The following is a 27,243-nucleotide window of genomic DNA, read 5'->3' on the forward strand; positions in this document are numbered from 1 at the left end:
TTTAAATTCTTCCCATTTAATGGCGAAGCTTGCTAATTCGACTCAAATCAGGCTTTCAAGTTCTTTCGCAACAGCATCAACGAAGGCATCGTCATCCAGCAACTGCGCGTTCAACTTCCAGAGGTCCCAGTTAAAGGTGTGTTTGATCTGTCTTTTCCCAAAGGTGGCAGTTACCAAGCAGTGGTCGCTATATGCAATGGGTTGCACATCATATTCACTACACAAGGGCACCAATTCGGCTGACACATATAATCTATCTAGCCGAGCGTGGCTATCACGCTGGAAGTGCGTAAACTGCGGGTGAGTACCGCTGGCGAAGACACTACCGATATCTTCCAAATCGTAATCGTGCACCACTGCATTTAGCAATTCAGCACTCCTATCGCGTACGTGTGAAAGTTTTGCGCGGTCGTCAGCAGTGCATACGCAGTTAAAATCGCCCAGCAGTATTACCACCTTGTCACAGTTTACGTACTCTTCAAGACGCTCAAAGAAGGATCGCCGGTCTGTTTGAATATTCGGTGCGTAGACACAAATGACACGGAAATCCTTATCGCAAAAACAAAAATCAGCCACTAAAAGGCGCCCACTTTCACACGAAAACACTGACTGCACACAAATGCCAAAGTTTCTTCGAATGAATACAGCGCAACCACCTGATCCACCAACAGCGTGAGAAACACACACGTCAAAGTGCGCACGAAAATTGGACACCATTCTGTCGGTTAGCTCTTGGCTCTCTATTTTCGTTTCTTGGATTCCCACAAGATGCAAGTCATTATCTAAGAGTAGGCGACTTAGCTGACATTGCCGCCTTCTTGCACCGAGCCCTCGTACATTTAACGTGGCTACACGTAGCGCTCCTTCGATATTAGCTGCCATGGCTACACGGTAGAATGGTGCCCGTCACAGTTACGCAGGGACGAGTGTTGATAATGACGCGCCGATAACCGCGTTGAGTGCCACAAATGGGAACACAACCCGACCTCTCGAAAACAACACTGACATGCAACTCGGGCCCTCGTTCCTGACACATATCCAAGAGAATAGCGCTCAGGGTGACGGCCATTGCACTCACGAACCCCCCAACCCGCCTCAAGCAAACCACAGTACAGAACTACGGAGGCGGTTTACCCGCCTGCCGTGGATCGGCCGTAATGTTCGGCCGCAGCTTCAAGGTTGGTCTCCTCATACCTGGCGCTTTGGGCGGTGGCTCGTCTCCGCCGCTGCTGTCCTGCGTCGTAGCCAGGCTATTGGTCTGGTCGCGCGGGCGTTTCCCCGCCTGCAAGTTGGCAAGCCCGGTATGGGTGTCCATGTCTTCATGTTCAGGGGGGGTGGAGGCCGTTCCCGGGTCAGGTGGGCTCTCTTCCTCACGGTTCGGCATGGCTACAGTGCCCTCCACTTGCTCTTGCTGTTCAGTGGCGACGGCTTCATCGACAAGTTGCCCCTGTTTCTGAGGTCGTGCCTCCGACTCTGCAACCTCGCCAGCTGCTTCCTTAGTCGTGGTCGATGTGTCTTCCATATCCGCCTCGTCCATGAGTAGGGCGGAGTTGTCGTCGTTGCTCACGGGTCCGGTCACGCTAGCGTACGTCCGCTCGCACTGACTCTCTTCGTGACCGAAGCGTCGGCAGGCAACACACCGCGGAATGCGGCAGTCGCGACGAATATGGCCCGTCCCGCGGCAGCGTAGGCAGAGAGGGGCCCTGCCCGGCACAACCACAAGAGCCAGCTCGCCGGAGACGCTCACCTGGTGTGGCAGGTCGTCAAGCATTACGCCCGGCTTCAACTTCAGCGTAACTAGTCTTGTGGTAGAGTTCTTGTCAGCCACGCCATGCACCCGCCACCGGTCGCGGGCGACGTCCGTGACCTTTCCAAACGGCGCGAAGGCAAGACGCACGTCCTCGTCAGGAACGGTGTGCAGCAGCCAATGCACTTTTAAGCGTACATCCTGGTTGGCGGGGTCAATGACGAGGCATCGGCCCTTCTTGACCTGTAGCTCACCAACACTGACGATCTTCTTCACAGCTTCGTTGTCCTTGAAGGTCACGGCCCAAACATGGCTCATACGGTAGGCCCCGAGAGCCACCACTTCCGGCAGGAGCGATAACGGGGCGAGCGCATCGCGGAAATCTTCCACCCGGTATGGGCGGGCCCTGATATCACAATGTAAAAAAACTGTGTTCACAAGAAAACGCCCTGTTGGCAAACTCGGCAAAATAACTTGGTACTCGTTGTCCGCAACGACACTCCTGTTACCGCGGCCGCTCTGGGCCGCTGAAGCCGCTCCTACGGAGCCCGTCATCATGCGTCCGTCACGCTCGGTGGCCGGAAGCAGCACTCGGCCACGACTGCAACAACACAAGGCGCTTTCTCTCCGCGGCTCAGATTCCTGATTAAGGCGAAGCAAAACCAAAGAAAAACAACGCACGCAGTCGGCAGGATTCGAACCTGCGCGGGTACAACCCAATACATTTCAAGTCTATCGCCTTAGCCACTCGGCCACGACTGCAAGAACAAAAGGAGCTTTCTCTCCGCGGCTCAGATTCCTGATTATGACGAAGCAAAACAAAAGAAAAACAACGCTCGCAGTCAGCAGGATTCGAAGCTGCGCGGGTACAACCCAATAGATTTCAAGTCTATCGCCTTAGCCACTCGGCCACGACTGCAAGAACAAAAGGAGCTTTCTCTCCGCGGCTCAGATTCCTGATTAAGGCGAAGCAAAACAAAAGAAAAACAACGCTCGCAGTCAGCAGGATTCGAAGCTGCGCGGGTACAACCCAATAGATTTCAAGTCTATCGCCTTAACCACTCGGCCACGACTGCAAGAACAAAATGCGCTTTCTCTCCGCGGCTCAGATTCCTGATTATGACGAAGCAAAACAAAAGAAAAACAACGCTCGCAGTCAGCAGGATTCGAAGCTGCGCGGGTACAACCCAATAGATTTCAAGTCTATCGCCTTAGCCACTCGGCCACGACTGTAAGAACAAAAGGAGCTTTCTCTCCGCGGCTCAGATTCCTGATTAAGGCGAAGCAAAACAAAAGAAAAACAACGCTCGCAGTCAGCAGGATTGGAAGCTGCGCGGGTACAACCCAATAGATTTCAAGTCTATCGCCTTAGCCACTCGGCCACGACTGCAAGAACAAAAGGAGCTTTCTCTCCGCGGCTCAGATTCCTGATTAAGGCGAAGCAAAACAAAAGAAAAGCAACGCTCGCAGTCAGCAGGATTCGAAGCTGCGCGGGTACAACCCAATAGATTTCAAGTCTATCGCCTTAGCCACTCGGCCACGACTGCAAGAACAAAAGGAGCTTTCTCTCCGCGGCTCAGATTCCTGATTAAGGCGAAGCAAAACAAAAGAAAAACAACGTACGCAGTCGGCAGGATTCGAACCTGCGCGGGTACAACCCAATAGTTTTCGAGTATTTCGCCTTAACCACTCGGCCACGACTGCAAGAACAAAACGCGCTTTCTCTCCGCGGCTCAGATTCCTGATTATGACGAAGCAAAACAAAAGAAAAACAACGCACGCAGTCGGCAGGATTCGAACCTGCGCGGGTACAACCCACTAGATTTCAAGTCTATCGCCTTAACCACTCGGCCACGTCTTTTTTTTTATTTATTTATTGCCGGTCTTTGACAATGTACAATGCACACAGTATAGAAACAGACATCACAAAAAGAACACCCACAGAACATACTGAAAAACATGAAAGCCATCCGCCCAACATCGACTGGCGTTGTCAAACTAAAATTCTTTTAAAGCTGTCAGAGGTTCTATCCTCGACAGCCAATCGGGTACAATATCTTGCATTTTCTTAATTTCAATGAAACGATACATACTTTCTCGAAAATAAATACGAGCAGGCCTAGCATCTGGGTCGCAATGGTACCCTGCCATTCGTGCCCGCCATAAACAGTGGAGGCCATTGAGCATAATTAGGTCGTATGGAACCCCGTCCTCATTCTCAATCGGTAAGTACCTGATCCCATGCGGATTCAACGGAAACTCCTTCTTGATTGTCCGTTTTAGGACGTCCCAGAAGTACACCCCTTCCCAGCAATGCAAAAACACATGATCTACAGTTTCAGGTTGCTTGCAAATCAAGCAGTGTGGGCCCCATGGTACAAGGAAGCCGGGTTCTTCCATGAATGTCTTCACTGACAGTGTTCCTGTGTGTAGCCTTAAAAAGAATGTTTTTGCCCCAGTAGGCACCTCCATTCTTTTCACCCGTTTAATGACATCCTGTCCTGGTCCTCCACTGTATATCGCTCTGTATAATGGCACTGGAAATACAATATCGCACACATCTTTATATAATGTCTTTCTTTTCACACCGGATAAATACTCGAAAGAAAAACGCACTGAAAGAATGCGCACACTATCGACTACTTCTTTAAGATAGCCGCGAATCGTTCCTGGCATACTATTGGTACTAACAATCAGTGCCGGCAGCGCAGCTCTTAATCTGAGCTGTAATACCGTACGCAGAAAAGGATCACGTACATCTCTAAAAAACAAAAATCTATTGACAAGCTGTCGTACAAAAAGATGCGCCAAGCCCAGGCCACCATCCTTCACCCGCCTGAACAGGTTTGTTCGGCTACATCTTTCCCAGCTAGATTCCCAGATAAAAACGGCGAACATTCTGTGCAACTTTTCTACGTTTACCCTTGAACAAAATAACGTCTGCATGACGTACCACAACTTTGTAATGAAAAACATATTGCATACAGTTGCCCTTGCAAAAATGGACAGGTTGATGCCTTTCCACCTGTCTGCTTTTTCTCTTGTTTCTTTTATTTGGTTTGTCCACTATTCCTAGCTCTGTTTGTAGCTGTCCAAGGAAACGCCGAGATACTTGGTAGGGGTTTTCACCCAGCTCACATTCGCAAAATTGTCCGGGGCCGAGGACCACTCTCCGTGCCACAATCCGAGGGACTTACCCCAGTTCACTTTACTGCCCGTCACATTACAAAACTGTTTCACAACGCATATTGTTTCCGTTACACTTTCTCTGTTTGTACAACACACGGCGATATCATCTGCATATGCCAGGAGCTTGACTTCTGTGGCTGCCAAGCTATAACCTCGTATTTGATCATTCTCAGTTATCGCCAAACACATCGTTTCAATGTAAACTGCAAACAAAAGAGGACTGAGGGGGCAGCCTTGACGCACAGAACGCATGACGTTAATGGGGGCCCCCAATGAGTTATTCACAATTAAGCGTGTTGTGCAGTTCTGATACGCCAATGCCACTCCCTCAGTGATGATGGCACCTGCATTAACGTGATCCAGAATGGCAAACAAAATATCATGAGACACACAGTCAAAAGCTTTCTCTAGGTCAAGCTGGAGCACTGCGACGCCATCGTAAGTGATGTCACAGCACTCGAGCACGCACCGCATCGTGTGAATATTCAAAAAAATTGACCTCCCTTTGATACCACACGTTTGGTGGTCTGCGACGATTTCTTTGATGACGCTTTGAAGTCTGGCTGCCAAAACCTTCATGAAAATCTTATAGTCGACATTGGTTAAAGATATCGGCCTATAAGATGTCACGAGCCTAAATTTCTCCGCTTTGTCACTCTTAGGTATCAAGATGGTATGCGCTTTACTAAAAGAAGGCGGCAAAGCTTTGTTCACATACGCGGCGTTAAACAGGTCTGTTAGCAGGGGCGACAGTTCTTTCTTGAAGGCTTTATAAAAACACGCGCTCAGACCGTCAGGTCCGGGTGATTTGCCATTGTTCAAATCATTTATTGCTTTTTCGACTTCGTGTTCTCTTATATTGCCTTCTAATAGGTCCTTCGTGTCGTCACTTAATCGCGGCATGCGACTGAGAAAGACCCTTTTGAACTCATCTACATTGGCTTCTTGATATGCAAACAATGACTGGTAATACTCTAAAAACGCTCGGCCTATGCTCTTATTATCGTCGACGAGTGTGCCATTCCACGAGATCTTATCGACATGATTACGTCGACCATGAGCTTTTTCAAGTCCAAGCGCCCTTTTGGCGGGCGTCTCCCCCGCTACTAATGCGTTTGCTCTTGCGCGCACAATCGCACCTTGATAGCGTTCTTTGTCCAACTGTTCGATTTTTTCTTTGATGGTTCGCATATCTTGCTTATACGCCCCTGGCTCTTCGCACTCCAGCGCTATCAGCTGATTAAGTATCTTTCGTAAGTCTCGTTCTTTCATTTCCCTCTCAAACTTTAAGCAGCTAGATATTTCTATTGCTTTCATTTTTACCTTCTGTTTGAACCATTCCCATTTCTCTGCTATTGTTTCAATACATTCATCGCTTACTTCCATAACGGCCTCATGAATTGCGTCTACAAATGGCGCGTCTTTTAGAAGTAAGGCATTCATTTTCCATTGGTCCCAGTTAAAAGATTGACTCTTCTTCTTCATTCCTATGGTACACATCACCAAGCAGTGATCGGAGAACGACACAGGTGCAACAGAATAACTGTGGCACTTTGGAATCATGTCCTGTGACATGTACAAGCGGTCTAACCGCGCATGGCTACTGCCTTGAAATCGCGTATACATCACTTCCCGCTCCCCCTCCAGACACTCACATACATCGTCTAGTTCACTTTCGCTGATCAGCCTAGACAATATATGACTGCTTTTATCGCGGATACCACCATTATTGCATCTATCCCGAGCACTCAAAACACAGTTGAAATCCCCCAACAAAAGCATGCACTTTTCACTGCTAATATACTGAAAAAGACTCGAAAAAAATAATGCACGTTCTTCTACCCCATTTGGCGCATATATGCATATAACTCGGAATTCAACTTTACAAAACACAAAATCGCAAATAACAATCCTTCCCGACGGACATGAAAACACACTTTGAACAACCAGGTCTCGTAACTTCTTAACAAACAGGACACATCCAGCGGACGTCCCTACCGCGTGGCTCACGACTGCATAATATCTAGTCGTGAAACGCCGCACCATGCTCCCGGTCTTTTCCTCCCCTTCTACCTTGGTCTCCTGGACAGCTAAAACGTCTATGTCGTAGTCAGTGATCAACCGTAGTACTTGACATTGCCTACGGCTAGCCGCCAAGCCTCGCACGTTTAGTGTGGCAATGCTGAGAGACGGGTCAGGTGCCATGCTGTACTAAAGAATGAAGTAGGCCCGGAGCATGGTGCTTACCTCTCACGACTAGCCCTCGGCTAGCCGCCTCCGGAGCCGCCCGGCTTCCCGGCGTTGTTGGTGGTGTGCTGCGCTTTGTCCACAGGCCTTCTCTCGGGCGGAACATTCGGTTTGGGTTTGAAACCCGAACGCCTCCCAAGAGGCGCTTTTGCCGGCGGCCCGTCCCCGGTGCTGGATGCTGCGTTATCCTTGTCTCCGGCGTCGTCTCGGGGGCGCTTGAAGGTTGCACCGAGACTAGCAGCCCGGTCCCCGTCGTTGGCAGCCTCGCTCTGTTCCATTTCTGAATCTTCGTCATCGCTTTCGCCTTCACTCGCACCTTCCTTTCGAAGGACAGCTTCCGTGTCGACCCGTGGCGGCCCAGTCACTTGCTCAGCAGCTTCGTCCACCGTGGCTTCAGCGCCCACCGGCACTGTCACGGTACTTGTTTTCGCTGGCGGCACTTGGTCTCCGGCTCCCTTGGCGGCGTCTTCAGCCTCGGCTGCATCCATCAGATTTTCGGCTGCCGCTTCACTCACTGCTGGGCCTGTCGCTGTAGCGTACGTCTTCACGCAGTCGGCGTCGACGTGCCCAAAACGTCTGCAACGGGAGCAGCGCGGCACCTTACACTCTCGCCGGACGTGCCCAGTGCCCTGGCAACGCAAACACTGCATAGGCCGACCGGGAACGACCACCAAAGCGAGTTCTCCGCCGACGCGGACCTGATGTGGAAGGTCCTCTACCTTGACGCCGGTCTTCAGCTTGAGGAGCACGGTCCGCGTGGTAGAGGTCTTGTCCCCCATACCTTGGACACGCCACCTCTCCTGGCTTACCTCATCCACGTTGCCGAAAGGCGCAAACGCCACCCGGACGTCATCGTCGGCAACGCCATACAGCAGCCAGTGAAGTCGAAGCTTCACCTGCTGGTCCTGTGGGTCGACGATGACGCACCGTCGTCCTTTCACTTGAAGTTCCTTCAGGGCCACCAGCCGTTTCGTGGTAGTCGCATCCTTAAGGGTCACCGCCCACACGTGATTGATCTGGTATGCCCCTATGCATACCACGCCAGGCAGCAAGCCCGTCGGCAGTAGGGCGTCTCTGAAGTCCTCGACCCTGTATGGTCTCGCACGTACATCCCCGTGTAAAAACACGGTGTTAGTAGCCACTCGTCCTTTAGGCAGTTGCGGCAAAATAAAAGGGCAATCCTTCTCTTCGTCGTTGGTCCTGTTTCCGCGGCCAAAAGTGACCGCTGTCGCTGCCCCGGGAGAGGCCATGATTCACGAACCGTCACGCTCGGTGGCCGGAAGCAGAATGGCACTCGGCCACGACTGCAACAACACAATGCGCTTTCTCTCCGCGGCTCAGATTCCTGATTATGACGAAGCAAAACAAAAGAAAAACAACGCACGCAGTCGGCAGGATTCGAACCTGCGCGGGTACAACCCAATAGATTTCAAGTCTATCGCCTTAACCACTCGGCCACGACTGCAAGAACAAAATGCGCTTTCTCTCCGCGGCTCAGATTCCTGATTAAGGCGAAGGAAAACCAAAGAAAAACAACGCACGCAGTCGGCAGGATTCGAACCTGCGCGGGTACAACCCAATAGATTTCAAGTCTATCGCCTTAGCCACTCGGCCACGACTGCAATAACAAAAGGCGCTTTCTCTCCGCGGCTCAGATTCCTGATTAAGGCGAAGGAAAACCATAGAAAAACAACGCACGCAGTCGGCAGGATTCGAACCTGCGCGGGTACAACCCAATAGATTTCAAGTCTATCGCCTTAACCACTCGGCCACGACTGCAAGAACTAAAGGCGCTTTCTCTCCGCGGCTCAGATTCCTGATTAAGGCGAAGGAAAACCAAAGAAAAACAACGCACGCAGTCGGCAGGATTCGAACCTGCGCGGGTACAACCCAATAGATTTCAAGTCTATCGCCTTAACCACTCGGCCACGACTGCAAGAACAAAAGGCGCTTTCTCTCCGCGGCTCAGATTCCTGATTAAGGCGAAGGAAAACCAAAGAAAAACAACGCACGCAGTCGGCAGGATTCGAACCTGCGCGGGTACAACCCAATAGATTTCAAGTCTATCGCCTTAGCCACTCGGCCACGACTGCAAGAACAAAAGGCGCTTTCTCTCCGCGGCTCAGATTCCTGTTTAAGGCGAAGCAAAACCAAAGAAAAACAACGCACGCAGTCGACAGGATTCGAACCTGCGCGGGTACAACCCAATAGATTTCAAGTCTATCGCCTTAACCACTCGGCCACGACTGCAAGAACAAAATGCGCTTTCTCTCCGCGGCTCAGATTCCTGATTATGACGAAGCAAAACAAAAGAAAAACAACGCACGCAGTCGGCAGGATTCGAACCTGCGCGGGTACAACCCAATAGATTTCAAGTCTATCGCCTTAACCACTCGGCCACGACTGCTTTTTTTTTTCTTTATTATCATCTTGGTACAAAACACAAAGTAACACACACACATCACTTACAACACTTTACATGTAAAAGATGCGAGCAGTGGTCTGCCCTGCTCACACCACATGATTAAAATCGTTTCAGCTGAACAAGGTCATCCATTATTCGTAGCCACCCTGGTTGTTCCTTTTGGGCCTTAAACACATCTCTTATATAAGATATGCTCTCTACAAAGTAATCACGTATGGAGAGAACCGTCTCATCTGCATGTCTGAATGCCATTCGGTTTTTCCATATACTGTGTAGGCTGACAAGCATAAACATGTCCCAAGGTACTTCGTCTACGCCATCTACCGGTAGAAATCGTATACCATAAGGCGATATCGGTAGCGGCTTTTTTAAAGTTCGTTGCAACACGTCCCAGTGAAATACAGAGTCTGTGCAGTGAAGAAACATGTGGTCTATTGTCTCTGGTTTTCGGCAGATTAGGCAGTTTATGGACCAAGGGACAAATATTCCTTTTTCTTGAAGCCATGCCTTCACGGGCAGTGTGCCAGTGTGCAGCTGAAAGAAGAATGTTTTCATCGAGGGCCGCACCGACATTTTCTTAACTCTCTTCAGGGCATTTTTTTCAGAGCCGACACAGTATATGGAACGGTACACAGGTACAGGCAACATAGTGTCAATGAGATCTTTATAAAGCTGTTTCCTTCTAACATCAGCAAGATACTGCGCAGAAAAACGAACTTTCAAACACTGAAATGCGCGCATAACTTCCCAAAGAAAGTCGCGCACCCGCACGTATTTCACAGGGCTGGATGATACAACATATTCAGGCAGTGCTTCTTTGAAACAAATTTGCATTACGGTCCGCAAGAACGCGTCTTTTTGGTCTCGGAGGAACAGAAATCTGGCCACGAGTTGCCTGATAAACAAATGAGCCAAACCTAGGCCCCCTTTTCCCGCAGATAGAAAGAGATTTGTGCGACTTGTCCTCTCCCAACTCGACCCCCAAATGAACACTGCGAAGACTCGATGCAATCTCTGGACGCTGGTCTGTGACATGCAAAACGCCTGAAGCACGTACCACACCTTTGCCACCAGAAAAAGGTTGCATACTGTGGCCCGCGCAAAAATTGAGTGATCACGCCCACCCCATTTCTGCGTACTTTCTCGCGTGCGCTCAATTTCCGTTTCCCAATATTTTGCCGGTTCTCGATAGTGGTCTAGCGGTACTCCCAAGTATTTGACAGGTGACGTTGTCCACTGAACACTCTCGAACATAACAGGTGCGTAATCCCAATTGCCGTGCCAGAAGCCAAAGCACTTTTCCCAGTTTATCACGCTTCCGGAGGCTTTGCAAAACCTAGCCGCGTCTTTCACCGCTTCAGCTATACTGTCTTTATCTTCACAGAAAATAGCGATATCATCCGCATACGATAGAACTTTAACTTCGGTGGACAACATCGTGAAGCCTCGCACTTTTTCGTTTGACATAATTTTCAGGCAAAAAGGTTCCAGATACAGTGCAAACAACAATGGAGACAACGGGCACCCTTGTCTCACTGAAGAACGAACAGCGATACTTTCACTCATTTGCTTATTAACAATGATGTTTGCCGTACAACCAGCATATGCCATTTTGACACCTTCCAAGAGCACTCGGCCAACATTCACGTGTTCAAGGATAGAAAACAGGATATGATGGTTGACTCGGTCAAAGGCCTTTTCCATGTCTAGTTGCAACATTGCTACGCGTTTATCAAATGCATCGCAGCATTCCAATATGCTCCGTGCTACGTGAATATTTGTCTGTATCGTGCGTCCTTTATTCCCGCACGTTTGGTGTGGGCCGACGATAGCTTTTATTACATTCTGCAACCTTGTGCCTAGAACCTTCATGAAAATCTTATAGTCCACATTCGTGAGATTGCGCCACGGAGGCGGCTGCTCGGCGCTCTCCACATCACGCACATGCTACAGAAAATCTACCAGAATAAATACAGCAAAAAAAGCATCAAAAAGGAGAAGCTTCGCCCCCGGGAGGGCTCGAACCTCCAACCTTTCGGTTAACAGCCGAACGCGCTATCCGATTGCGCCACGGAGGCTTTTTTTTTTTAGACTTTTTATTTCAGCAACCAAATACAAATGGGTGGTTAAAAATTGTCAGCCTACTTTGGATGACATAAGGCATTGACATTTCTTGATTTTTGACAGTTCATCAAATACGCTGATCCAGTGAGGTGGTTCAGCTTGTACTCGATACACATCGCGTATGTAGCACACATTTTCCACAAAATTCTCCCTTGCCGATCGCGCGTTAACGTCAGCGTGTCTGACGGCCATACGTGTTCTCCACAAACTATGGAGGCCCAGTAGCATGATCATATCGTAAGGTATGCCGTTTTCATTGTCTACGGGTAAGTATCTTATGCCAATAGGGGTTATGGGTAATTCTTTTTTCAGCGTTCTTTGCATCACATCCCAAAAAGATATCGCGTCCCAACAATCTATGAACGCATGCTCAAGTGTTTCTGGCTTTTTGCACAGTAGACAGTTAGTTGTCCATGGCACGAATATGCCCTTTTCAGCAAGCCACGTTTTAACTGGGATAGTATTAGTGTGTAACTTAAAGAAGAATGACTTTGTACCAGGTTTCACAGGCATCCGCTTAACTCTTTTTAAAACATCATTTCCCGGACCTCCATAGTTTATAGATCTATACATGGGAACTGGCAACATGACATCAATCAAATCTTTGTAAAGGATCTTTTTTTGTTACAACACTTAGATACTCCAACGAGAATCGAGCCGTTAAGAATTGAAATGAGGCAACCACCTCCTTTGTATATCCCTTGACTCTTCCATTTAATTCGCTCACACTAGATACAATAAAATCTGGAAGCACACTTCTTAGTCGTACTTGCATCATTGAACGTAAGAAAGGGTTCTCCTGGTCCCTCAAGAACATGAAACGGGAAACAAGTTGCCGAACAAACAAGTGTGTGAGTCCAAGACCTCCCTGTTGAACAGACCGAAACAAATTGGTCCGACTTACCCTCTCCCAACAGGAGCCCCAAATGTACACCGCGAACACCCTATGCATTTTCTGAACGTTCGCACGAGACATGCACAAAAATTGCAGCACATACCATACTTTGGCCACTAAAAAAAGGTTACAGACAGTAGCCTTGGCAAACATGGATAGGTTCCGGCCCTGCCATCCTATCGCTTTCTCCCTTATCCTTGGCGTAACTTCGTCCCAATATTCTGCGCTCCTGTCATAATGCTCAAGGGGCACACCTAGGTAGTTTGCAGGGACTGTTGTCCATTGCAGGTTAGCAAAATGAGATGGCGTAATATCCCAGCGCCCATGCCAAAAGCCGACACTCTTTTCCCAGTTGATTTTACCCCCTGTTTGCTGGCAGAACTTTCTTGCAGTATTTGTGACTTCTTGAACACTTTCCCTATCACTGCAAAAAATCGCAATGTCGTCCGCGTATGCCAGAGCTTTCACTTGAGATGACTGAAGCTTAAAATCATTGATTCTTTCGTTTTTGATGAGATTTAGACAAAACGGCTCAAGATAAATGGCAAAAAGCAAAGGCGAAAGTGGGCACCCTTGTCTTATGGATGAGAGAACTGGGACAGCTTCACTTAGTTTCTTATTTACTATGATGCGTACCGAGGAATTGTAAATCATTTTTAGCCCATCTATTATCACGTTACCTATGTTGGTTTGTTCAATGACAGAAAAGAGAACATCATGTGACACGCGGTCAAATGCCTTTGCAAGGTCTAACTGCATCATTGCAATTCGGCTTTCAAATGCATCACAGCACTCCAAAATGCTGCGGGCGACATGCACATTTGTAGTTATTGAACGCCCTTTCACACCGCACGTCTGATGCGGTCCAACTAATTCTGTAATAACACTCTGTATTCGCTTAGCTAAAACCTTCGTGTATATTTTATAGTCAGTGTTAGTAAGTGTTATCGGGCGGTACGCGTCTACAGAAAGCAATTTCTCTCGGTCGTCAGTTTTAGGAATAAGTATCATATGAGCAGTGCGAAAAGAGACCGGCAACGATTTTTCTGCGTAAACCTCTGTGATCATAGCAAACAGAAAAGGTGCGAGTTGATCTTTAAAGGCTTTATAAAAAGCGGCTCCCAGGCCATCAGGCCCTGGTGCTTTACTCACTGTCAAGTCATTAATTGCGCTACTCACTTCCTCCATACTGATTGGCCTTTCAAGTTGTTCCCGAGTGCTGTCATCTAACTTTGGCATTAAGTGTAGAAATTCATCACTGAGCTTACTTTCCGGCTTTCTTTCATTCCCGATTATGTTTCGGTACTGGTCAACAAAGGCCTGTTCAATTTTGTTCCCATCGGACGTTATTTCATTTTGATACCGGAGTTGCCGTATTTCGTTTCGAGCGGCATATCGCCTTTCGTCACTCAAAGCGCGTTTATTAGGCGTTTCGCCCATCCATAGTTTTTCCGCTCGCGCTCTTATCACCGCGGCTCTGTACTTTTGTGTTTCCAATGCTTCCAGGTGGTTTTTTACTTCACGTATGTCGACTGCGCACGACCCAGGCTTCGCAGCTTCCATGCACATCAAGAAATCAAGTTGACACTGCAGTTCTGTAACCTTCTTTTCTTCGTATCTGAGCACCGTTCCCTTTCTATCGCGATCATCTTGATCGTGTGCTTAAAGTTTTCCCACTTATTTCTGCTACTCGATGAATTATCGGCGGTCATTCTGGCAATTTCTTTTCTAACTTCATCAACAAATATGTTGTCTTCTAACAGCTTTACGTTAAATTTCCACAGATCCCAGTTAAATCGTGTTTTACTTTGCTTGCTCCCAAGTGTGACCATCACTAGGCTATGGTCACTAAATGAGACCTGTTTAACATCATAAGAGCTGCATTCTGTCACAAACTCTAAACTAGCATATATTCTGTCCAGCCTCGCACTACTACCGCGCTGGAAATGTGTGAAGATAGGAGTAGAACCCCGCGACAACAACCAGCCAAGATCCTCTAATTGGTAATCCTCAATTAAAGCCTCTAAATACTTCGCACTTTTATCCCGAACACAAACATTTCTAGATCTATCTCCCGCCATGCACACACAGTTGAAGTCACCCAATAAAATAAGGCGCCTGTCACATTTTTGGTAGCTATGAACCTTTTCAAAGAGCGCAACACGCTCATTTTCATTATTGGGAGCATAAATACAACTAACACGCCAAAATAAACCAAAAAGAAGGAAATCAACTACAAGCAGCCTTCCCTCTTCGGATGCGATAACATTCACTTCCTCAATGCCTAAATCGTTACGTAAAAGTAAGGCACAACCTCCAGAAGTGCCAACTGCGTGGCATACGCAGACGTTGTAACGCGTGCGAAAAACCCCAACCATGCGATCCGTCTGTTCCTCGGCCTCAATTTTAGTTTCTTGCAACGCAGCTATATGCAAATCGTTTTCAAGAAGCAGGCGGTTGACCTGATACTGACGTTTTCTTGCTGATAATCCCCGAACATTCAGAGTGGCTAATCGTAGTGGCACCTGAATTTTTTCTATAGCGTCACGCGTGGTACAGATGGATCGCATGTCGCTCACCTCGGGGCTTACTGATGCTCCCGAAATGTCACCGGTATGGTTACACACGTGGCTGGTTTTGTCCATGTTATCACAGTTCTTGTCGAGGCTTAGTGGCTACGCATCCAGCTGCCGTCCATGAAGTTCCGAGCTTGCGGTCGCTTGTCGCACCGACATCCGAAGAGCGCGGCTAGCCGCGCCTATTTCGGCGTCATCTCCATTCTCTTGTCAGGTGGTACTGTTGGCTTTGGCTTAAATGACAATCGACGCGTCGGGGCTGCTTTTGCAGGCGGTCCGTCCGCATTCACGCCTTCCGAGACGTGGGTATCTTCGGTTGCCTCTGCATGCGTCCGCTTCATGGCAGCCGCTGACGCATCGGGCATGGTAGTGTCGTTGGTCCCAAGTCCTTCGCATTGTTCTAACGCAGGGGCACTCACACTCGTGTTGTCTGCTGGCTGCGTAACACCTGTCAGCGTTTCAGCAGCCGGTTTTTGTTGTGTTTCTTGCTCGCTTGTCAAATTTTGCATAGTATATTGCTTTGTCGTCGAACTTTCTTGTCGCGTTTTCTCCGGACTTTCGGTGTCTGTAGCCGCTGCTGCTGTTTCTGCAGCTTCTGTTTCATCCATTACGAGCTCCATCACGTCGGACTTCCTTGCTGGCCCTGTCATACTAGCGTACGTTGGTACACATTGGTTTTCGTCGTGCCCAAAGCGTCTGCATCGTGGGCACCGAGGAACGCGGCAGTCGCGGCGTATATGGCCTTTCCCTTGGCAGCGCAGGCATAGTGGTGGCCGTCCAGCGACCACTAAGAGGGCCGGCTCGCCTGCAATACGAATTTGATGAGGAACGTCTTCAATGGTGATTCCGGGCTTCAGCTTAATGCTCAGGACGCGCGTCGTCGATCCCTTATCGGCGATGTCATGTACGCGCCACCGCTCTTTGGCTATTTCGGACACATCGCCGTATGGCAAGAACGCGTCACGCACTTCATCGTCATTGACGCAGGGCAGTACCCAGTGCACCTTCACACGGACTTCTTGCTTGTTAGGATCAACAACAAGGCATCGGCGCCCCTTGACACTCACGTTGCTCATTGCCAACAACTTCTTCATGGACACGGAGTTCTTAAACGTGACTGCCCACACGTGATTCATTTGGAAAGCCCCAAGGGCGTCGACCTCAGTAAGCAATTCCAAATGAGCAAGGGCGTCCCGAAAGTCTTCCACTCGGTACGGTCGCGCTCGAAGGTCACCATGCAAAAATACAGTATTAAAAACTATCCGACCTTTCGGCAGGTGGGGCAGCATCACTTCATACTCCTGGTTATCTTGACTGGTCATCCTGTTTCCGCGGCTGAACTGGGCCGCTATCACCGCCCCTTCGGAGCACATGAATACACGTCCGAACGCTTTCGCGGCCGGAAGTGGAATCCATTGCGCCACGGAGGCGGCTGCTCGGCGCTCTCCCCATCACGCACATGCTACAGAAAATCTACCAGAATAAATACAGCAAAAAAAAGCATCAAAAGGAGAAGCTTCGCCCCCGGGAGGGCTCGAACCTCCAACCTTTCGGTTAACAGCCGAACGCGCTATCCGATTGCGCCACGGAGGCGGCTGCTCGGCGCTCTCCCCACCACGCACTTGCTACAGAAAATCTACTAGAATAAATACAGCAAAAAAAGCATCAAAAAGGAGAAGCTTCGCCCCCGGGAGGGCTCGAACCTCCAACCTTTCGGTTAACAGCCGAACGCGCTAGCCGATTGCGCCACGGAGGCGGCTGCTCGGCGCTCTCCCCACCACGCACTTGCTACAGAAAATCTACCAGAATAAATACCGCAAAAAAGGCATCAAAAAGGAGAAGCTTCGCCCGCGGGAGGGCTCGAACCTCCAAGCTGTCGGTTAACAGCCGAACGCGCTATCCGATTGCGCCACGGAGGCTTTTTTTTTTTCTTTATTGCCTGCTTTGACACTAGCGAAACAATACAAATGCATATATACAGTGCACCGACATCACGTCAGGCGGGATGGTCATATTAAAATTTCTTGAGGCACACCAGCTCATCAAGAATGCTAACCCCGTCTGCGGGTTCACTCTGTGCAAGATACACTTCTCGTATAAAAGAAACACTTTCAATGAAGTTCTCTCGCGTAGAGCGTGCATTGGCGTCAGCATGACGAACAGCCATTCTCGTCTTCCACAAACTGTGGAGGCCCAGGAGCATGAACATATCAAAAGGTATTCCTTGATCACTTTCAACTGGCAGGAATCGAATTCCATACGGGGTTATGGGGAGTTCTTTTTTGAGAGTGCGCTGCAAGACATCCCAATGAAATACTGCGTCCCGACAATCAATGAAGGCATGTTCAATTGTTTCGGGCTTTGTACACAGCAAGCAGTTGGTTGTCCACGGTACGAATATTCCTTTCTGTTCAAGCCATACTTTAACGGGGAGGGTGTTTGTGTGTAGCTGGAAAAAAATGTTTTCGCAGCAGGTCTTACAGGCATCCTTTTGACTCGTTTCAGCACATCTTTTCCTGGGCCTCCACAGTGAACAATCCTATACAGTGGGGTAGGTAGCATGCTGTCAACCAAATCGACGTACAGTTTTTTCTTTCTCACTGAGCACAAATACTCCAGCGAAAACCGTGCACAGAGTATTCGAAAAGACGCAACTACTTCACGATAATAACCAGTCGCTCTTCTACTGATAACACGGGATGTAGTTAAAACAAATTCCGGCAGTTCTGTTGCCATTCTCGCCTGAATGACAGTGCGGAGAAAAGCATTTCGTTCATCGCGCAGGAAAAAGAACCGCGATACAATCTGTCTGATGAACAAGTGTGAGAGCCCAAGGCCTCCACTGCGAACACTGCGAAAAAGGTTTGTACGGCTGGTTCGCTCCCAAGAGGAATTCCATATAAAGGTAGCAAACACCCGGTGCACTTTTTGAACACTGACGCGAGACATGAACATTACTTGCAGTATATACCACACTTTGGCAACCAAAAAAACATTGCAAGCTGAGGCACGCGCAAACACTGATAATCCCCGGCCTTGCCATCCCTTTATCTTTTCTTTCATCAATTCTGTTTGTCCGCTCCATAACTGTGTGGAGTCTTGATAGTGCTCAAGGGACACACCTAGATAAGGTGCAGGCACTGTAGTCCATTGCATTCCGGCGAAATCAGTGGGCATCGCGTCCCAATTTCCATGCCATATGCCAACACTTTTTTCGAAGTTTATCTGGGCGCCCGTGTACTTGCAGAAATATATTGCCAGGCGGACAGCCTCGATCACGCTTTCCTTGTCTTCACAAAAGACGGCGACGTCATCTGCATAGGCTAGCATTTTAACTTCAGCGGCGTGCAGCCTAAAACCACGTATGTTTACATCATGGATGACTGCCAAACAAAAAGGTTCGAGGTATATGGCAAAAAGCAACGGGGACAAAGGACAGCCTTGTCGTACAGACGAGCGGACTGGCACCTTCGAACTAAGGCATTTATTAATTAGAATCTGCGTTGAACACTCTTCATAAGCCATTTTAATGCCCTCTAAAATGATGTTCCCAACATTACAGTACTGCAATATAGAGAAAAGCACCTCATGTGACACCCGGTCGAAGGCCTTCGCAAGGTCGAGCTGCAACATTGCCACCCGACCCCCAATGTCATCACAACATTCTAACACATTCCTTGCAATGTGGGTGTTGGTGAAAATTGTACGGCCTTTAATGCCACACGTCTGGTGTGGCCCTACAAGCTCCTTAATCACGCTTTGGAATCGTCCAGCCAGTACTTTCATAAATATTTTCTAGTCTGTGTTGGTTAGACTTATCGGTCTGTATGAGCCTACTAAAAGAAGCTTTTCCCGGTCATCGGTTTTTGGAATCAAAACTACGTGTGACATGCGGAATGAGGGTGGCACTTTTTTAACTTCGTACGCTTCTGAGAGTAGTCTGTGCAAAATACAGGAAAACTCGTGACTGAATGATTTGTAAAACTTGGCGCCTAGGCCGTCTGGCCCTGGCGACTTTCCTGACGGCAACTCATCTATCGCCCTTTCAATCTCGGGTACACTTATTGGCATTTCAAGGCTTTCTCTAACGCCGTCTTCCAACCTTGGCATTTCGCTCATGAATTCGCTGTCGAAGCCTAGTCCAGAGCGTGTCCCATTGCCGAACAATTCCCGATAATGCTCAACGAAGGCTCTCTCGATTAAAACAGCTTCTGACGTCACCTCGTTTTGAAAACGTATCTGTTTAATCTCATTTCTTGACGCATGCCGCTTTTCGTCGCTCATTGCCCGTTTGTTTGGCATCTCACCCATCCATAACCGTTCGCTCCGAGCACGTATAACTGCAGCTTTATATCGCTCTGCGTCAATAACTTCCAGTTCATGTCTTACTTTCTTTACATTTTCCGCAACCTGATCATGAACCGTATTTTATACGCCCAAAAGAAATTCTAGCTGTCTTTGCAGCTCTCTTTGTTTCTGCAGCTCTTCATGCTGGCGGCTGCTTCCTCTTTCGATCGCAATTAACTTAACTTGGACCTTAAATTCTTCCCATGCAGCCATAAAATTGTCATGCTTGTTTGTCATCAAGTCTAATATCTTTTCCTTTACTCTGCGCACAAATGGCTCATCATCAAGCAGCTTTTCGTTGAATTTCCACGTGTTCCAGTTGAATCGTGTTCTTTTAACTTTTGCCCCCATCACGAAGCTCACTAAGCTATGATCCGTGAACGATAGTGGTGTGACATTATAACTGTTACAAAGGGGGATCAAATCTAGTGAAACATACACTCTGTCCAGCCTTGCTCGGCTGTTTCCTTGAATGTGTGTGTACTGCGGAATCGTACCGTCAGTGAAAATTTGACCCACATCTTCTACGTTGTGGTCGTCAATTAGGGAGCTCAAATAGACAGCGCTTTTGTCACGAACACGTTCCCCTCGGTTTCGATCTTCCGCAGTACAGACACAATTAAAATCACCAAAAAATATGATGTAGCGGTCACACTTTAGGTACTGCTCTATATACTCAAAATACAACACTCGGTCATTCACAATGTTCGGCGCATAAACGCATATGAGCCGCCACGACGCTCCAGAAAAGGAAAAATCGACAATGAGCATGCGGCCAGTTTGACATACAGTTACACGTTCTTCAATAATGTCAGCACTCTTCCGTATAAGCAGCGCGCACCCGCCTGATGTACCATTAGCATGACATACGCACACATTGTAATGCCCCGTGAAAGGCGTCACCATGCGATCGGTCTGCTCTTGAGTTTCGACCTTAGTTTCTTGTAAGGCGACAACATCGAGTTCCTTCTCCATACACAAGCGACTGAGTTGATACTGTCTCCTTCGCGCTCCGAGGCCACGAACATTTAAAGTGGCCACTCTCAATGCTGTCTCTAATTTTACCGCCATTAGTCTGTATAAGCAAGCCGATCGCCCCCCCCCCCCCCCCTCAAGGTGCCGCCGGAGAACAAACCATTCCAACACTTTGTAAAAAGCTTTCCAAAAACAAATGCTCAACGAAAAGCCGCTCTAACCACACGCGTACCTTTACGGTGTAGGCGTAGGCTAATTCTGAAGTGGCACCCATCTCTTGACGTCGCTATTCCGGGCGCCCCAGTAGGCGCCAGGTCCTAGGTAGGCGGTTCTGCCGCCGTCCGTCTGTCCGGCGGGATGTTCGGTTTCGGGCGAATGGACGCCCGACGACTCGCCTGGGTTTTCTGCGGTGGTTCGTCTTTGGTCTCGTTGTCAAATTCCTCCTCTTGGCCGCTCGTTACGTCCCTTGCTCTCTTCGTAGCCGCACTGCTTGCACTCGTGTCTGCGACGTCCATCATTGCAGTTGCTGGCCCGTGCTCTGCTGTACTCGTCCCGGCAGAGGCGAGTTCTATGGCCGTTTCTTCTTTGCCTTTTCCGTCACTTGTCTGCACTGCAGCTTTCTGTTCAGTAGTTACTACAGTTGCCACCTTCGAGGCTATGTAAGCCTGCTCAGTGAGCATCGCGAATGTGTCGGCCGGCAGAACTTGCGCACGGAAAGACTCATCCACGTCTGCTTCATCCATTAACAGGTCAGCCACGTCCTCCCGAGGCGCTGGTCCCGTTACGGACGCGTAGGTCTTAACACATTCCGTCTCATCATGGCCGTAGCGCCGGCAAACGGCACATCTCGGGACGCGACAGTCACGTCGAACATGACCGGTGTTTCGGCATTTCAGGCAAAGTGGTGCTCTGCCTGGTACAACAACTAAGGCCTGCTCACCAGCGACACGAAGTTGATGAGGCAGGTCTTCCACGGTCATACCCGTCTTCAAAACCAACGACACCGCACGCGTTGAGGATGCTTTATCTTGCACTCCTTGGACACGCCATTTCTCCCGGAAGACGTCCATGACCTTCCCGTACGTTGAAACGGCGGTGCGTATGTCCTCGTCCGTCACGTTGTGTAACATCTAATGCAGCTTCAGCCGCACGGCCTGGTTTGCTGGATCAACAACGATGCACCGATGTTCATTCACTTTTACTTCCTTGGCGCTTGCAAGCCTTTTGACACCTTCATCGCTCTTGAAATTCACTGCCCAAACGTGGCTCATTTGATACGCCCTTAGGGCGATAACATCCGGCAGTACGCCTAAGCTAGCCAGTGCGTCGCGGAAGTGCTCCACCCGATACGGCCTGGCACGCACATCAGCATGTAAAAACATGTATTTAAAACAATCCGACCTGTAGGCAGTTGAGGCAGCAAAACTTGATAATCCGGGTCTTCTGAGCCAAAATTCCTGGTACCGCGGCCCTGCTGGGCCGCTGAAGCCGCTCCTATGGAGCTCATGTTCGACACGTCCGCTCGCTAGCGCGGCAGAAAGCCGAATCCCACGGAGGCGGCTGATCGGCGCTCTCCCCACCACGCACTTCGCTACAGAAAATCTACCAGAATAAATACAACAAAAAAGCATCAAAAGGAGAAGCTTCGCCCCCGGGAGGGCTCGAACCTCCAACCTTTCGGTTAACAGCCGAACGCGCTAGCCGATTGCGCCACGGAGGCGGCTGCTCGGCGCTCTCCCCACCACGCACTTGCTACAAAAAATCTACCAGAATAAATACAGCAAAAAAAGCATCAAAAATGAGAAGCTTCGCCCCCGGGAGGGCTCGAACCTCCAACCTTTCGGTTAACAGCCGAACGCGCTATCCGATTGCGCCACGGAGGCGGCTGCTCGGCGCTCTCCCCACCACGCACTTGCTACAGAAAATCTACCAGAATAAATACAGCAAAAAAAGCATCATAAAGGCGAAGCTTCGCCCCCGGGAGGGCTCGAACCTCCAACCTTTCGGTTAACAGCCGAACGCGCTATCCGATTGCGCCACGGAGGCGGCTGCTCGGCGCTCTCCCCACCACGCACATGCTACAGAAAATCTACCAGAATAAATACAGCAAAAAAAGCATCAAAAAGGAGAAGCTTCGCCCCCGGGAGGGCTCGAACCTCCAACCTTTCGGTTAACAGCCGAACGCGCTAGCCGATTGCGCCACGGAGGCGGCTGCTCGGCGCTCTCCCCACCACGCACATGCTACAAAAATTCTACCAGAATAAATACAACAAAAAAGCATCAAAAAGGAGAAGCTTCGCCCCCGGGAGGGCTCGAACCTCCAACCTTTCGGTTAACAGCCGAACGCGCCAGCCGATTGCGCCACGGAGGCGGCTGCTCGGCGCTCTTCCCACCACGCACATGCTACAAAAAATCTACCAGAATAAATACAGCAAAAAAGTATCAAAAAGGAGAAGCTTCGCCCCCGGGAGGGCTCTAACCTCCAAGCTTTCGGTTAACAGCCGAACGCGCTAGCCGATTGCGCCACGGAGGCTTTTTTTTTTCTTTATTGCCTGCTTTGACAGAAATACACAAAAACAAAAACGTGAGTACACGTATAAAATACATCAGTCACACTTGACTGACTTAGTCATATTAAAATCTTTTCAAATTTACAAGGTCACCAAGAATATCCACCCATTCAGCAGGCTCGGTTTGCGCTTGATAATGTTCTCTAACTTCTGCAACACTGAGAATGAAATTTTCACGTGTCGTGCGAACATTTATATCAGCATGGCGGACCGACATTCTTGTCTTCCACAAGCTGTGGAGGCTCAGGAGCATGAACGTATCGTACGGTATTTCACCTTGATTATCAGTGGCCAAGAAACGTATACCTATCGGTGTGATTGGAAGATCTTTTTTGAGCGTTCGTTGTAGGATGTCCCAATGAAATATTGCATCCCAACAGTCAATGAAAGCATGATCAATGGTCTCCGGTTTTTTGCAGAGCAAGCAGTTAGCTGTCCATGGCACGTAAATTCCTTTCTGTTCTAACCATGTCTTTACTTGCAATGTATTTGTATGCAATTTAAAAGAAAACTTTTAACTGTAGATCTTACGGGCATCCTTCTTACTCTCTTCAAAACGTCATTTCCTGGTCCTCCACAGTTTACAGTTCGGTATATAGGTATTGGCATCATAACATCCACTAAATCCTTATAGAGCTTTTCCTTTGTGATGGTACATAAATATTCCAAAGAAAACCTCGCATGCAAGATACGAAAAGACATAACCACTTCACGCATATATCCAGTCACACTTTGCCCTCTGTCTTCACAAGACGCTATAATGAACTCTGGCAGAGCTTTTGCCAGCCGTACCTGAATTACTGTTCGCAAGAAACCATCACTTTGGTCTCGCAAAAGAAAAAGCGCGACACAAGCTGCTTGATATACAAGTGAGCGAGACCCAGTCCACCACTGCGAACTGACCGAAACAAATTACTGCGGCTGACCCTTTCCCAACTGGAGCCCCAAATAAACACAGCGAATACCCTATGTATCTTTTGCACATTCACTCTAGCCATGAACAGAATTTCCATTACATACCACACTTTGGATACTAAAAACAAGTTACAAGCACTAGCGCGGCCGAGCATTGACAAGCCTCGTCCCATCCACCCACCTGCTTTTTCCTTCATCTTATGAGTTTCGTCCAACCAGTAATCCTTGCTGTCTTTGTAATGCTGGAGTGGCACTCCCAGATATTTTGCTGGTGTGGTCGTCCAGCGTGCCGATGCAAAACAATCTGGCGTTACGTCCCAATGACCATGCCATATGCCACAGCTTTTTTCCCAATTTATTTCAGATCCTGTTTGCTTGCAGTACTCTTTTGCCATGCGAACGACTTCTCGGATACTTTCGTGATCATCGGAGAAAACAGCAATGTCATCCGCGTACGCCAACAATTTTACTTCGGTCCTTTGCAGTCTAAATCCTCTAATATTCTCGCTACGGATCACGGCTAAACAGAATGGCTCAAGGTACACCGCAAAAAGCAGGGGGCTGAGCGGACATCCTTGCCGGACGCTGGATTTGACTGAAATCCTTTCACTCAGGTTTTTATTAATGATAATCTGTATAGTACAGTCCCGATATGCCATTTTTACTCCTTCCATAATAACATTGCCAACGTTTACGTAATTAAGAATAAGAAACAGCACTTCATGTGACACTCGATCAAATGCCTTCGCTAGGTCGAGCTGCAGCATGGCAACTCGATCTGAAAAGGCGTCACAGCATTCGAGTACACTGCGTGCCACATGAGTGTAGGTGGAAATGGTGCGCCCTTTGATGCCACATGTTTGGTGTGGCCCGACAATGTCTTTGATCACAGTTTGTAGCCTCTTCGCCAGGATTATCATTAATACCTTGTAGTCTGTATTTGTAAGACTAATTGGTCTATATGAGCTTACTGATAGAAGCTTCTCGTGATCGTCTGTTTTTGGGATTAGGACCATATGGCCACTACGAAATGACGGAGGTACTTGCTTTTTCTCGTATGCCTCAGCGAACACTTGTAATAATATATATGACACTTCAGGTGCGAAAGCTTTATAAAAAGCAGATCCCAGCCCATCCGGTCCCGGCGCCTTTCCGTCAGCCAGCTCTTCTATCGCATGCTCGATGTCACGTTTGCTGATCGGTTCTTCTAATCTCTCTCTTACGTCATCGTCAAGTTGCGGCATGGCATTCAATAAATCTGTTTCAAACCCTAAATCCACCAGTTTCCTTTCACCAAAAAGTTTCCGATAGTGCTCTGCAAAGGCGTTTTCTATCATTTTTTGATCCGATGTGATCTTATCATCATACCTGATTTGTTGAATTTCATTCTTCATAGCATACCTCTTTTCATCGGCCAGGGTGCGTTTGTTTGGCCTCTCATCAACCCATAGCCTCTCTGCTCGCGCCCGAATCAAAGCAGCCTTATACTTTCTAATGTCAATAGCTTCCAATTCGTTTTTAACGGTGCTAATATCACCTGTAAACTTTCCAGGTTCGGCACTATCCATCTCAAGCAAGAACTCGAGCTGTCGTTGGAGCTCCTTTTCCTTAATTTTTTCATTGTGGCGCCTAACACATCCTCTTTCAATCGCGATCATATTAACTTTAATTTTTAGCTCTTCCCATGCTTCCGCATAGTCCCTTGGCTGGTCGTTTAATATTTTTGCTATTTCTTCTTTTACTCTGGTAACAAAGCATTCATCTTCAAGAAGGTTTTGATTAAATTTCCAAAGCTGCCAGTTGAAACGTGACTGTTTTGGTCGGGTGCCAATGGTGAAAAACACCATACTATGATCGCTGAAAGAGACCGGCTGCACACATAGCCGTTACACATTGGTACAAGGTCAAGCGAAACATACGCTCTATCCAATCTCGCCTGACTGCCGCGCTGACAATGCGTATAATTGCAGTTGTGTTGTACCGATTAAGAGACGGCCAACATCTTCTAAGTTGTGTTCCTGAACTAGGGTGTTCAATTTTGTCCCGCACTGCGGTTCGCTTAGCGCGATCTTGAGCATAACAGACGCAATTGAAGTCCCCCAAAAATATGATATACCTATCGCTATCACAACTTAGATACTGTTCAACTTCGGCGAAAAACACATTTCTTTCATGCATATCATTTGGCGCATACACACAAATAAGTCTCCACTGAAAACCACTGAAAAAAAAATGAAAAACGATTAGACGACCATTTTCACTTACAGTGAGCGCTTGCTCAGTGATACCCAAACTCTTTCGTATCAAAAGTAAACAGCCCCGGGACGTCCCCGCAGCATGGCACACACAAGCGTTATAATACATCCTAAAGGTGGCTACCATGCGATCAGTTTGTTCGTCGCTTTCAACCTTTGTTTCTTGTACTGCAACAAGATCCAGTTCATTTTCAGCAAGGAGGCGGCTGACCTGATATTGCCGACGTCTTGCGGCAAGGCCACGTACATTAAGCGTGGCCACTCGCAGTCCTCTCACCAGATTCACTGCCATTGTCGATTAAAAACGAACTGACCGCATATTGCGCATTCCGCGCCTACACCCAACGTGCATAACGTCCAACAGATGCATGCATGTCAGTATACACAGATTCCCACAATTTCCAAAAACCGTCTTCACGCGTACCTTGGATGCGTAGCACACGACCTTTCTCGATTTTGTAGCCATGGTGCGTGGTTCTCCGCCCGTGCGCCTTCGCAGGCACGTGTTCACGTCCTACTTGAGCTTTGTAGCCGCCGATTGTCTATCTGGCGGGATAACTGGTTTCGGTCGAAAGGTCGGCCGAAGCGTAACCACCGATTTTGCAGGCGGTTCCTCGCTTGAAGGGTCTCCTAAATCGCCGTCCTCGCGGTCTGTTTGGTCGCGAGTTCTTTTCACGACGGACCCGCTTACGCCAGCTACTTCCATTTCCTCAGCGTACGCTTCGTCGCTGCAAGTCGTATCGGTGCTTGATGGTTCTATATCTACGTTGTCAACAATGTTTGGGTCGTTTTTTGCGCTCTGTTTCACTTCATCTCCAGCCTCACTTGTCCCGGGGGATTTTCCCTCCTCCGGTCCCAGTGGCTCTTGCTCAGAGGGCGTCACCGGTACCTTCGTCTGATCCGCATCACCAGGAGACACTTCAGCAACTTGGGCTTCATCCATTAGGAGCTCAACCATTTCCTCTTTTGCTGCTGGCC

General features: G+C 48.6%; 23 non-coding genes across 23 annotated transcripts; all 23 read right to left on the reverse strand.

The window, feature by feature from the left end:
- Positions 1-2,427: 2,427 nt before the first annotated feature.
- Trnas-uga (transfer RNA serine (anticodon UGA)) lies at positions 2,428-2,509 on the reverse strand. The gene has a single exon. It is a non-coding gene; the product is annotated as a tRNA-Ser (tRNA).
- Positions 2,510-2,584: 75 nt separating this feature from the next.
- Positions 2,585-2,666, reverse strand: Trnas-uga (transfer RNA serine (anticodon UGA)). The gene has a single exon. It is a non-coding gene; the product is annotated as a tRNA-Ser (tRNA).
- Positions 2,667-2,741: 75 nt separating this feature from the next.
- Positions 2,742-2,823, reverse strand: Trnas-uga (transfer RNA serine (anticodon UGA)). The gene has a single exon. It is a non-coding gene; the product is annotated as a tRNA-Ser (tRNA).
- A 75-nt stretch (positions 2,824-2,898) lies between these two features.
- Positions 2,899-2,980, reverse strand: Trnas-uga (transfer RNA serine (anticodon UGA)). The gene has a single exon. It is a non-coding gene; the product is annotated as a tRNA-Ser (tRNA).
- A 75-nt stretch (positions 2,981-3,055) lies between these two features.
- Trnas-uga (transfer RNA serine (anticodon UGA)) lies at positions 3,056-3,137 on the reverse strand. The gene has a single exon. It is a non-coding gene; the product is annotated as a tRNA-Ser (tRNA).
- A 75-nt stretch (positions 3,138-3,212) lies between these two features.
- Trnas-uga (transfer RNA serine (anticodon UGA)) lies at positions 3,213-3,294 on the reverse strand. The gene has a single exon. It is a non-coding gene; the product is annotated as a tRNA-Ser (tRNA).
- Positions 3,295-3,369: 75 nt separating this feature from the next.
- Trnas-cga (transfer RNA serine (anticodon CGA)) lies at positions 3,370-3,451 on the reverse strand. Its single transcript has one exon. It is a non-coding gene; the product is annotated as a tRNA-Ser (tRNA).
- Positions 3,452-8,566: 5,115 nt separating this feature from the next.
- Trnas-uga (transfer RNA serine (anticodon UGA)) lies at positions 8,567-8,648 on the reverse strand. The gene has a single exon. It is a non-coding gene; the product is annotated as a tRNA-Ser (tRNA).
- A 75-nt stretch (positions 8,649-8,723) lies between these two features.
- Trnas-uga (transfer RNA serine (anticodon UGA)) lies at positions 8,724-8,805 on the reverse strand. The gene has a single exon. It is a non-coding gene; the product is annotated as a tRNA-Ser (tRNA).
- Positions 8,806-8,880: 75 nt separating this feature from the next.
- On the reverse strand, positions 8,881-8,962 carry Trnas-uga (transfer RNA serine (anticodon UGA)). The gene has a single exon. It is a non-coding gene; the product is annotated as a tRNA-Ser (tRNA).
- A 75-nt stretch (positions 8,963-9,037) lies between these two features.
- Positions 9,038-9,119, reverse strand: Trnas-uga (transfer RNA serine (anticodon UGA)). Its single transcript has one exon. It is a non-coding gene; the product is annotated as a tRNA-Ser (tRNA).
- Positions 9,120-9,194: 75 nt separating this feature from the next.
- Positions 9,195-9,276, reverse strand: Trnas-uga (transfer RNA serine (anticodon UGA)). Its single transcript has one exon. It is a non-coding gene; the product is annotated as a tRNA-Ser (tRNA).
- Positions 9,277-9,351: 75 nt separating this feature from the next.
- Trnas-uga (transfer RNA serine (anticodon UGA)) lies at positions 9,352-9,433 on the reverse strand. The gene has a single exon. It is a non-coding gene; the product is annotated as a tRNA-Ser (tRNA).
- Positions 9,434-9,508: 75 nt separating this feature from the next.
- On the reverse strand, positions 9,509-9,590 carry Trnas-uga (transfer RNA serine (anticodon UGA)). Its single transcript has one exon. It is a non-coding gene; the product is annotated as a tRNA-Ser (tRNA).
- Positions 9,591-11,612: 2,022 nt separating this feature from the next.
- Positions 11,613-11,686, reverse strand: Trnan-guu (transfer RNA asparagine (anticodon GUU)). Its single transcript has one exon. It is a non-coding gene; the product is annotated as a tRNA-Asn (tRNA).
- A 5,036-nt stretch (positions 11,687-16,722) lies between these two features.
- On the reverse strand, positions 16,723-16,796 carry Trnan-guu (transfer RNA asparagine (anticodon GUU)). The gene has a single exon. It is a non-coding gene; the product is annotated as a tRNA-Asn (tRNA).
- An 89-nt stretch (positions 16,797-16,885) lies between these two features.
- Trnan-guu (transfer RNA asparagine (anticodon GUU)) lies at positions 16,886-16,959 on the reverse strand. Its single transcript has one exon. It is a non-coding gene; the product is annotated as a tRNA-Asn (tRNA).
- Positions 16,960-22,171: 5,212 nt separating this feature from the next.
- Positions 22,172-22,245, reverse strand: Trnan-guu (transfer RNA asparagine (anticodon GUU)). Its single transcript has one exon. It is a non-coding gene; the product is annotated as a tRNA-Asn (tRNA).
- An 89-nt stretch (positions 22,246-22,334) lies between these two features.
- Positions 22,335-22,408, reverse strand: Trnan-guu (transfer RNA asparagine (anticodon GUU)). The gene has a single exon. It is a non-coding gene; the product is annotated as a tRNA-Asn (tRNA).
- An 89-nt stretch (positions 22,409-22,497) lies between these two features.
- Trnan-guu (transfer RNA asparagine (anticodon GUU)) lies at positions 22,498-22,571 on the reverse strand. Its single transcript has one exon. It is a non-coding gene; the product is annotated as a tRNA-Asn (tRNA).
- An 89-nt stretch (positions 22,572-22,660) lies between these two features.
- Trnan-guu (transfer RNA asparagine (anticodon GUU)) lies at positions 22,661-22,734 on the reverse strand. Its single transcript has one exon. It is a non-coding gene; the product is annotated as a tRNA-Asn (tRNA).
- Positions 22,735-22,822: 88 nt separating this feature from the next.
- On the reverse strand, positions 22,823-22,896 carry Trnan-guu (transfer RNA asparagine (anticodon GUU)). Its single transcript has one exon. It is a non-coding gene; the product is annotated as a tRNA-Asn (tRNA).
- An 88-nt stretch (positions 22,897-22,984) lies between these two features.
- Trnan-guu (transfer RNA asparagine (anticodon GUU)) lies at positions 22,985-23,058 on the reverse strand. Its single transcript has one exon. It is a non-coding gene; the product is annotated as a tRNA-Asn (tRNA).
- Between the last annotated feature and the right edge of the window lie 4,185 nt (positions 23,059-27,243).

Source organism: Dermacentor silvarum, chromosome 1, assembly GCF_013339745.2.
Source record: "Dermacentor silvarum isolate Dsil-2018 chromosome 1, BIME_Dsil_1.4, whole genome shotgun sequence".
NCBI lineage: Eukaryota > Metazoa > Arthropoda > Arachnida > Ixodida > Ixodidae > Dermacentor > Dermacentor silvarum.